The sequence below is a fragment of the Leptonychotes weddellii genome, chromosome 4 (assembly GCF_054177405.1).
Source record: "Leptonychotes weddellii isolate Sample4059 chromosome 4, ASM5417740v2, whole genome shotgun sequence".
NCBI classification, from domain to species: Eukaryota; Metazoa; Chordata; class Mammalia; order Carnivora; family Phocidae; genus Leptonychotes; species Leptonychotes weddellii.
The window spans coordinates 21,020,129-21,029,365 of record NC_138372.1 but is presented as its reverse complement, the minus strand read 5'-3'; the positions used below and the strand labels follow the sequence as shown (position 1 = coordinate 21,029,365).

At 46.5% G+C, this 9,237-nt stretch overlaps 1 non-coding gene and 1 pseudogene across 1 annotated transcript; one reads left to right on the top strand and one right to left on the bottom strand.

Annotated features, from left to right (window-relative positions):
• Positions 1–1,788: 1,788 nt before the first annotated feature.
• Positions 1,789–2,185, bottom strand: LOC102740347 (large ribosomal subunit protein eL31 pseudogene; annotated as a pseudogene).
• A 315-nt stretch (positions 2,186–2,500) lies between these two features.
• Positions 2,501–2,607, top strand: LOC115939877 (U6 spliceosomal RNA). Its single transcript, XR_004074649.1, has one exon. It is a non-coding gene; the product is annotated as a U6 spliceosomal RNA (small nuclear RNA).
• Positions 2,608–9,237: the final 6,630 nt, after the last annotated feature.

Sequence of the window (9,237 nt, the reverse complement as noted above, 5' to 3'; positions counted from 1 at the left end):
TTCCCGATTTCAACAGATGCTCCCGAGTGAGGAGCTCAGCTGTGCCAAGGGACTCACCTGTCATTTTCTATCTTGCCTTATAGCAGATCAAACCCATTGAGATACTACCACCTATGGAATGAAAAATAAGCTCATCCCAGCATTCAAAGCCTTTCATGACCTGGTCCCAGTATTCCCAGAAATTCCTATAGGTTTTCCAGACGTCAGACAAACCAACTAACCTCTTGTTTAATTGTCTGCTCCTTCTGCCATTCATCAGCAAATATTAAATGTGTGCACACCACGTGCCGGGCCCTGTGCTCAGTGCAAAGGATCATTCTAGCTCTTGCCTCACCTCCATCACAGAACAGATCCCAACCATCTTCCCCCAGCACACCAGGTTCTCACCTCTGAGCCTTTGCACATGCTATCCCCTCAGCCTGGTATGCTTTCCCCTCTTCTCCGGATTTTTCCTGACTTCCTTTAAGACCCCGCTCTGATAGGAGTGTCTGAGTGGCTCAGTCGGTTAAGGGTCAGACTCAGGTTTTGGCTCAGGTCATGATCTCAGGGTTGTGGGATCGGGCTCTGCACTCAGCGGAGTGTCTGCTTGAGATTCTCTCTCTCTGCCACCCCCCCCACACACACACACACACTCATGAGCTGGAGCTCTCTCTCTTTCAAGTAAATAAATCTTAAAAAAACAAAGACTCTGCTCAGACATCAGTTTCTCTAAGAAGCCTTTTGTGATGCCCAGGCTGGGTTACATCCCCCATTGTGCACTCAGAGCCCCCAGTGCTCACCTCTAACATGGCCAATCAGCAGGCAGCTCTCCTCCATGCAGAGATTGAGGGCCCGAGGAGAGGCGTGGCCTGTTCCTGTCTCTCAGGAGCTGATGATCCAAGCAAGCAAGGGACGAATCTAAGCAGATCTGTGGTGGTTTATTCATTCCCTGGTGAATTAAGGGATGATGGAGGGGACAGCTGAATCATATTTCTGAGGTGCTTATTATATACCAGGCTGCCTGCCTGGTGTATTTGTAGAATATTGATCTTTTATAGCAAATGCACAGAGAAGTATTATCAGCTTTGTTTCGCAGATGAGGAAATTGAAGTTTCCATTGATTAAGGTCACACAGCTGGTGAATGGCCTCAGGCTCAGCCCAGCAGCCCATATAAGTCCCTGCCAGGGAGCCTCTACCTACTTCACCCAGCCTTGGCTCCCACACCTGTTGGGGGCAGGGCAGTTCACAGGATAGGGAGCCTGCTTCTCCCCTTGCCTCTGCCTCTCTCTCTCTCTCTCTCTCTGTCTCTCATGAATAAATAAATAAAATCTTTAAACACTTTTTCAAAAAAATCTTTTATATTCCTATTTACTTTCTGTCCACTTATTCTATTATTGTGAGAATGATATGGAACTCTTCCCCTATGACTGTGGATTTGCCTAGTTCTCTTTGCAGTTCTATCCACTTTTGCTTTATTTTGAAATTCTGCATTTGGTGCATAAATGTTTAGGGCTCTCTTGCTTTCTTTTGATAAATTGACCCCTTTATCATTATGAAACATCCCTGGTGGTATTCTTTTCTCTGAAGTTTCCTCTAATAGTAACATGCCACTCCATCATTTTCTTGATTATTGTTATCATGATACATCATTTTCTATCCTTTTAACCTATTTGTGTCAAAATTTAAAGTGAATTTCTTGTGAGCAACATACAGTTGAGTCTTGTTTTTTTAATCTAATCTGACTACCTGCACATTTAATGTGGGTTTTTAGACGATTTACATTTAACATGATTTTTTTTTTTGCAGTTTTATACCTTTATTTGACAATCAGCGATTAGTTCCCATCCACATTAACTGTAGATTTTTGAAAATGGTGACAGGTACACAGGTAACCAAAGTGTAGAACTTGTTGGGTGAGTCTTCATCCTTGTTACATTTTCTGGACAGCCGTACACGGATACGGTATGCAACATTCATTATTCTTTTGACCCAGACAGCTTTGTTGAGCCTGCTGTCAATGCAAACATCTGGAGTTCCCATCTCTTTCATGGTAAATTTCCAGATCTCTTTGAGTGCCCGAGGGGCACCCTTCCTGAAACCCACTCCATGGATGCACTTGTGAATGTTGAAGGTGTATTCCTTGGTCACTACCTCATTGAGGGCAGAACACCCCTTCTTCTCACCACCCTTCTTCTCAAGAGCCATTCTGCCGGGTCCTGGTTGGAAAGTTTTAACATGATTGTTAATTTGCTTAGCTTTTTACACATAAGCTTGCTCTCTGTTTTCTATTTTTCACATTTGTTCTTCGTTCACTTTATCTTCTTTTTCTGACTTCTTTATGAACAATTGATTATTTTTCTGATTCCATTTCATCTTTTTTGTTGGCTTAAGACCTATAGCTTTTTGTCTTGGTATTTTAGTGGTCACTTTAGGGTTTATACTATACATCCTTACTTATCACCATGTATCTTCAAGTGGTATTATATGACGCACATTTAATGTAAGAATTCTGTAAGAACAGTGCTCACTTTGGCAGCACATACACTAAAAGTGGAATGATATAGAGCAGATTAGCATGGTCCCTATGCAAGGATGACATGCAAATTTGTGCAGTGGTCCATATTTTTTAAAAAATTTGTTTAAGCCACTTAAAGAAAATATGCTTAGGACACAATTTGCCTCGAATCCATTTCAGGTTGTATATTTGTTTTCCAATTAAAAAATTATAATTTACACCTCCCCAAAAAAGAATTCCGTAATAGTATACTTCTATTTTTCCTTTCTAGGGCTCATGCTATGGTGGTCATACATTCCACTTCTCCATATGTTATAAACCCAACACTACATTGTTGTCATTAGTCTTCAAATGTTCTATTATTTTTTACAAAGAGGTAAATAGTAGCAGAAACTATTTTATGTTAGCCTGTGTAATTTCTCTTTCCAACAATCTTTATTCCTTTATGAGAGCCATCCAGTATCATTTCTCTTCCACCCAAATGCCATTTAACATTCCTTGTGGTGTCATTCTGCTAGTGATTTATTCCTTCGGACAGAAAAAAAAATTTTGAAAAAAAATAGCCAAAAATATTCCAAATTCGATGGAAAGTATAAACCCACAGGTCCAAGAAGCTCAACAAATCACAAGCACAAAAGATATAGAAAAAAATTATGTTAGGTCGCATCATGATCAAAGTGCTAAAAGCCAGTGGTAAAGAGAAAGCCTTGAAATTATCCAGAGGGAGAAGAAAGACACATTACACAGAGGAACAAAAATAAGGATGACAGTATATTTCCCCTCAGAAACAATTCAAGTGAGGAAACAGTAGAGGAATGTTTTAAAACACTGGGGGGGAAAACCCTCTTAGAATAAAATTCTAAGCTCAAAAGAATATCTTTCAAGAACAAAAGAGGAAGACTTTTTTTTAAAGATATAAAACATGAACTATTCATGGGATTTGCCTTTTCAATCCTATCTTTCAGGAATCATTGTGTCTTCTTTGCTTGATGGCTAAAGTCTGAGAAATCATTGTTTCATATATTTTTGTTCAGTTTTTTAATTGTTTCAGGTAGAAGGGTAAATCCAGCCCCTATTACTCCATCTTGGCCAGAAGTGGAAATCATGGCTGTAATTCGATGTGTATTTGTGTGATTTTTCTCCTGCTGTAGCCCACATTCCAGGAGGGGAGGGACCGTACATACCTGTTTTTACTCTGGGCTGTATCCTCAGCGCTTGGCAGAGAGTCTGGCACAGAGTAGGTTCCAACAACTAAATTCTCTAAACTTCTATGTAGTTGCACTTGGTCTGGTGAATCCTAGGGCTATTCCATGATTCTCCATAATCTGGGAGATACTTTAGAAGATCCAAATTAAAATAAGAAAAGAACCACATGCCAGGATCAAGGTTGAGAAAGGTCAAGGGAGGAGAAATAAGGCCCCAGGAAGGCAGAAAGCTAGAAAAGACAGAAGGAACCCAAGTCTTTCCCCTCCCCACAGCCAGCCCCACCCCAATTCCCCAAAACACTCCTCTTGCACATATCCCTGGTATGGCCAGCCATTTCTCACCCACCCCCATCCCAGCCCACGCCCACATATTCTCCACTTCTTCCCTTAGTTATAGAACCTCAAGTTCAGCTGCATAAAATAAAAACTACATTTTCCAGCTCCCCCTGCAGCACAGCACAACCACTGGACTGGTTCCTGCCAGTGACGTGTGAGTATTCCTGTGAGCCAGTCCCAGGCTGTGTCCTTAAAGGGAAAGGCCATACTTGCATGCATGACTCTTATTCTCCCTTCCCAGTGGAGGGGATGTGGACAGGGAGTTGAGCCATATTTCATAAAATTAATAAGGCCAACAAATGAGGAATGACAAAAAAAGGTGGGAGCAAACTGGATCCCCAAGACTGGCCACCCCAGTAGCCAAGTCTAGAACTGGTGTGTGAGGGAATAATGCGATTCTGTCTTCATAAGCCACTATTAGGTGGAGTCTTATTGTGTGATTCTCAATAATGCTCAGAACCAGGCACTAGGCTGTTATTCAGGAAAGGTGAATTGCTCAGAAAAGCCTATGTCCAGGAGAAAAGCCATCTAATGTTGACTTGTAACTTCGGGCCCTCTAGGGCCAGGGGATCTGGGGCAATTTGATTGGAGCCTGGTGGGTTCCTGCTGGGGCTCTGACTGCAACAGAACACGTAGTGAGGAGGAGGTTAAAGCTGGACATGGGGAGATGGCCCTGCTGGCCAGCCTCCCCTTTCCCTCCCTGTCCCCGGTCTAGGCAGGAATCATTCTTCATAGCAGCTTACTCCCGCTGCCTTGAGTTGGGCACACCATCCACAGAGCAGGGGAAGGGAGGGGAATTTAGGGCACCAGTTATGGGGATGACGGTTATGAGTGACTGGCTGTCCTGCCACTGCCCCGTCACACCCACGGGGAGAACCCTCCAGCGAGCGGTTCAGGGACCGAGTCCTCCTTACTGCAGGGTACGCTCAGGCCTCTCCAAATATACCTAATATTTAGATAAGGGAGAAGATGGAGGGACTTAGCAAACGCCTTCCTGAAATCTAGTAGCAATAAATGAGAAAAATGGAGCAGCTCACTCCAGATAACCGGCGCCAGAGAACTAATTAATGACACTCCCATCCTGAACCAGGATGCAGGCAGCAGAGGCACCTGCCCAGGTAATTCATCAGCTTCAGATTTATGGACTCCTCGAGAGCCGCCTGCGCATCTCCTCCCCTCCAGTTTACTTGAGACACTTTTATCTAGATTTTTTTCAAGATTATTGATCTGCTCTGCCACTTCTTAAGGCAGGTGGCGGTGGGGGGGGGGTGTCGGTGGTTCGGGGAGGTGGGGGGTCGGGGAGATGAGCACGGCAGCGGGTGGCACAAATATTGATTTGCCGGCAATGATCCAGAAAAAAAATCGATCCATCCAAGTAAGCCAATTGTTTCCAACTGCCCAAAACCAGAGAATCTTGGTTTCCCATGCAAATCCTTGGGTTCTTGATACTGCATTCAAGGCAAGGGGAGAGTCCACTGCCTGCACGGAGAGGGATGAAGGCTGCAAACAGAAGAGATGGCAAGGCTCAATTTCTTCATTGGTAGAATGGGGATAAAGGGAGGGCTGCATCATGTTTCCTGGATGCATGAATGAAGGAAGGTATTGAATCTTGGAGAAAGGAACGGGGTGCTCCAAACCATCCGCCTGCCCTTCTGTACTATTAAACATCAAAGCTCGCCAGCCCAGCAGAGGCACAACGGCACAGATTACAGAAACGAAAAAAAATCCTGTTTTCAGCCTGGGAAGAGCACGTAGTTCTGATTTTACTGGTGAGTCAGCCAAGACGTGGAGGTCGTACAGCAAAAATCCCAGGCAGACCCCTGACGTGCAACAACCCGCCAACCCCTCAGCTACGATCCCGTGCGCCAGGCGCAGTGCTCTGGGCGTTGTCCCAGGCAATCCTCACAACAGTCCAATGAGGCAGGCACAGCAAGCTTCATTCTCTTACGTGTGTGTGCGCCCGCACCTCCGTTTCTCATTTCAAAAGAAATATATCCTTGTTTAGAAAGGTTTTATCAATAGGGAAACTCATTTCAGGCAGAAACAATAAAATAAAAATTCAATATAACTACAGGCCTGTCCCAAGGTTTCCAATTGTCCAATAGCAGAGACACAGGCGGGTTATACATCAGGGGAGTGAAGGAGTTCTGCAGACAAAGGGCTGATTGGGGTATTGAGAACTCAGAAAGTCACCCCTCTCCTTCCCTCCCTTCTCTAGATGTAACTGAGATGTGCTTTCGCAAGCTACGGCTAACTTTTTTTTATCGTTTCAAAAACGGTCACCCGGCACGCCGCAGGGATCTTTCTGCGGGTCCTGCCCAGTCGTGGTGTTGGTGACAGAGAAGAAGAGTGGCTGCCCCCCCTTCGCCGTAACCCCCACCTGCTCTGACTACAGCAGAGGCTCTGGCTTCCCCGTCACCCCGGGAAACCAGAGACCCTCTTTGTGTCTGAGCTCCTGGCTGGACTGACGGACGATGCAGAGGGTCTTGCTGATCAGCCCGGCAACTGCCTCTGAGAAGTTCTTCCAGAGCCTCCTCTGTGAGAGAAGACGGTGCCATTTCCTCCTGAACACAGCCCTTCGCCTCCCTCGCCCCGCAGTGCCAGGCACAGGGCTCCGCACACAGCTTCGCCCTGGGGAGATGCTGGTTCAACTGGATAGAACTTGAAAAAGGAACTGACCACGTGCTGAAGAGCTGCCTCAGACTAGGAAGGGAAAGTGTTTATAAATCAAAATCCTTTTCTGTGGGCCCCAGGAGAGCAAAGCACTTCAAAGGAGCCTCTGGCAAATCCTTCTGTACACTGTGGAACCCCTTTCTCCTGTGAATAGCCCTCACTCCCGAGGCTGAGTCACACACAAGCACGCACGTGTGTACACACGCATATGCACACACATTAATACAGCCACACAAATATGCACACACATATAAATAATACACACCGACACTGCGAGAGTCATATACTCACTGGAAAAAAAACAACAACAACTCAAACAGCACAGAAATGTAAAATGTTAGGCTTCTCCCTGATTATCTCTCCATGTCCTCTCATCTAAGACACTCACTATTAACATTTGGGGGGTATGCTTAGATTACGGAACTGCCGAGATTAGGGATGTCTCCCTGCTCAGCCTCAGATACGACTTTGATTGATTTTTTTTAAATCACAATGAGTAGGAAATTTGAAGATGCACAGAGACAGGTTCCTCTGTCCCCATTCCGTGGGAAGCGCAGGACCACACACTGCTCCTGTCCTCCTCCCGAAAGGCAGGGAAGCCACGTTTCTGACTGGCCTGGCACCCTGCATTGATTCAGAGCATCTCATGGTTGCTAGGGGCTGGGATCCCCTTCAGCAGGACCTCTGCCTGCACGATGGCGGCCCTTCTGGGGGGTTGGACTCTGATCCTTCTCCTGACATCTTCAGGCCAGAACTTGTGGCCATTGGTAACAACCAGTCACCACTTTCTCGCCTCACTTAAGGCACCATTAGAAACGTTCCATGTTTTAGTGAAAACATTCTGAAGGGGCAAACATAGTACCTAAAGAGAGAAAATTCTAGAAAGGACCATGCTGCCCTCTGTCTTCTCTTCGCTCTGGACAAAGATGTAGACTGTCTTCGGGGGAAGATTCTCAGGAGTCTGCAGAACTTTGTACAAGAACCAGACATGTTTGTCCATGGTTTGGTCATCCTGCACAGAGGTGTGAACCCTGGGGGTGTCTGGGGAGGGGGACCCCGGGCAGAGGAACAGCAAGCGCAAGGTCCCAGAAGCAGGAGCAGACTTGGCAGGTTCAAGGAATGCAAGAAGGCCCACGTGGTGGGAGCAGAGGGAGCAGAGAGGAGAAGAGTGATCATGAGGTCAGTGAGGAGGTGGGGGTGGGGGCCTCTGTAGATGTAGGGCTGAGAAGTTCAATGTAAGAACTCCAGATTTTTCTCCAGTGAGAGCACTGAAAGGTTCTGAGCAGAGGAGGGACATGATCTGACAAACCTAATAGGATCACATGAGATCACCGGGAGGAACAGAGTCTTGCAGGAAGCGAGAGGAAGTGGAACGAGCAGCTAGGGGCTACTGTGATCATCCAGGATGTGACGGGGATGGGGGACCGGGGAGCGGGCTGTGGAGGTGATGAGAAGCAGTCAAGTTCTGGAATTCTTCTGAAGGAGAGCCAGCAGGTTTGGGGACAGATGTGACACAGGGTTCGAGAAGACGTGAGGGGTCCAGCCTGACCAAAGCTTTCTAGCCTGAGCACTGGGAGGGTGGATGGCATGGCCTGCTCTGAGACAAGGGAGGGAGAGGCCGGGGGTCGGGATGTCAGTTGGGGACATGTGAATTGTGAGATGCTGCTGGACACCCAGAGGACATGCTGAATAGTGGTGGATGCACCAGCCTGGTGTTCAGGGACAGGCCAGGCTCAGAGGTCAATTTGGGGGCCATCAGAGTACCAAAGGCATGTGGAGGTGGGGGGAGTCTGGTGAGGTCCCCAAGGAAAGGAGGGAGGATTAGGAGAAGAGGGCAAAGGGCGGAGCCCAGGGACAGCAGGAAGTCTACGGGTCGAGGGGCCAAGAAAGAACCAACAAAGAAGACTGAAGAGCAGTCAGGGAGGGAGAAGGAAAACCAGGACAGGGTTTCAGAGAGAAGGCAGCAAGTATGCCAAATGCCCATGGGTCAGGTGTCATTGGGAGTGGCCCCTTAGCCCAGTACGGAGGTCACTGGTGAGCTGGACAAGAGCAGCTGTATGGATGCGAGGCAGTGAAGTCTGGGTTGAGAGAGAGAAATTAGAGATGGCAAAGATGGTGGCTCTTGAGGCATTTTACTATAAAAGGAAGCTTAAGTAGCACAAGGGGGTTAGTTTTTTTCTGAGTTCACTGTTTTGAGATTGGAGACATCTGCAATGTTGGACATTGGCACGAATGCTCCCATGGAGAGGCAAAATTCAGGCTGCAGGGGAGAGGAAAGGACATTGGTTGACACCCTTGAGCAGCTGAGAGGGGAAGTAATTTTGTGCCCAATGGCCTTAAATAGTTCGTGTTGTCAGAGGGTCACAGATCCATGAAGGATTTCCCCATGGGTCCCCCAGTACGAATGCTCATCCTTCAAGAGAGTTAACGGTGCACATTCGATTTTTATGTAAAGTAGCAGCATGTTATTCATATTTTTCATGAAGTGTTTTTTATTGAAAAATACATGATGGATAACTTCTTTTTTT